General features: G+C 39.3%; 1 pseudogene; it reads left to right on the top strand.

The window, feature by feature from the left end:
• Positions 1 to 310: 310 nt before the first annotated feature.
• LOC140502453 (small ribosomal subunit protein uS5-like) lies at positions 311 to 981 on the top strand (annotated as a pseudogene).
• The last annotated feature ends 709 nt before the right edge of the window (positions 982 to 1,690 follow it).

The raw sequence follows: 1,690 nt of genomic DNA on the forward strand, positions 1-1,690 counted from the left end.
TTGGCAGCTCTCCCACCAAAGGTACTGGTTTTCCCTGAACATACTGTACACCTCTGTCTCAATAGTATCATAGATTTAGAGCTAATAGGGACTTTACTTTAGAAGTTATTGAATCCCATCTCCACATCATTTTACTGATTAGGAAACTGAGACTACATTATGTAATTTGCCAAAGTTATGAAAGTTCTAGGTGGTAGAACTAAGATTAAAATCATTTGATGGCATCAGAAATAGAAAGGAGGAGACTGAGCCTGGAGGCTGAGGTGGCTTCCATGCTAGCTTTGTCAAAGCTGTGGTAGAAACTGTGATCATGGGGCTGGAGAAAGAAAAGACCAAAGACAAGGAATGGGTTCTGCTCATTCAGCTGGGTCATTTAGTCAAGTATATAAAGATTACATTCTTTTGAGATCTATCTTCTCTCCCTTCTGTCAAGTATTTAGTGATCATAAACTTCTTGCTGGGGACCACAATGAAGGATGAGGTTCAGAAGATCATACCTGTTCAGGAACAGACTAGAATTAGTTAGTTTTCCAAGTTCAATGCTTTTGTGGTAGCAGGTGACTACAATGGCCTTGTTGGTCTGAGTGTCATATACTCCAAGGAAGAAGCTTCAGCTATCCATGGATCTGACCAAGCTGTTCATCATTCCTATGAGGTTGCTGGGGGAACAATATAGTTAAGTCTTACACAGTTCCCTGTAAGGCTACTAGGCTTTGTGGATCAGTTCTGATGTTCCTGATCTCTGCTCCCAGAGGTATAGGCATTGTCTCAGCTCTTATGTCTAAGAAGCTATCAAGAATTATTGCAATTGGTGACAGCCACACATCTACTAAGATTGCTACTGCCATTCTGGGCAACTTTGCTAAAGCAATTTTTGATGCCATCTCCGAAACGTACAGCTATCTAACCCTAGACCTAGAGAAAGAGAACGGGTTCACCAGATCTCCACCAGGTGCCTTGAAGACAGTAAGGACACTGTAGTGATTTCAAAAGATTGAAATTAAAACATTCTTTTCTCCTCTTGGTAGAAAGGGTATGTTTTAAAGATGCAGAACAAAATATATATTCTCAGATATGGCCAATGTGCTAATTTGTTTTTCTGGACCATACATATTTCTTGTAGGAGATGACTTTTAGATACATTGGAGATGATCAGTGAGGGAAAGTACTATCATTAAATGGGATTGGGAAAGAAAACTTTTACAAGACCAGATTTTATCTGGGACTTGAAGGAAACTAGGGAAACTAGCAGGTACAAATGAGGAAGAAAATGGAGACTTGGAGTCAGGCATGGAAGACAGGCAATTCTGGAGAAATATTATTCCACTTAAGGATCAGAATGAGGAGAGAAATTTTTGAAGGAGATAGAGGAATAACAGTCTTGGAGGGAGGTAGAAAATTAGCTAGGATAGTAGCTTAAAGAAAATTTAACAAGGACCTTGTGATTAACAGCATTAAATGTTGTTGATAATGAGAAGAGACCAATATATCTCATAATTAAGAGTTTGTTGATGACTCCAGAGAGAGATCAGTTTCAGTAAAGTGGTAGAAATGGAAACCAGCTTGCTAGGAATTGAGAAGAGAGTATTTGGTGAAACACAGTAACATGTGTAGAGGTTACTCTCAGGTTCAGGTGCTGTAGATGCAAAATTCTGTCTGACGGTTCCCTTCTGGAAGACAAATACCTATG

Source organism: Notamacropus eugenii, chromosome 4 (assembly GCF_028372415.1).
Source record: "Notamacropus eugenii isolate mMacEug1 chromosome 4, mMacEug1.pri_v2, whole genome shotgun sequence".
Classification (NCBI taxonomy): Eukaryota; Metazoa; Chordata; class Mammalia; order Diprotodontia; family Macropodidae; genus Notamacropus; species Notamacropus eugenii.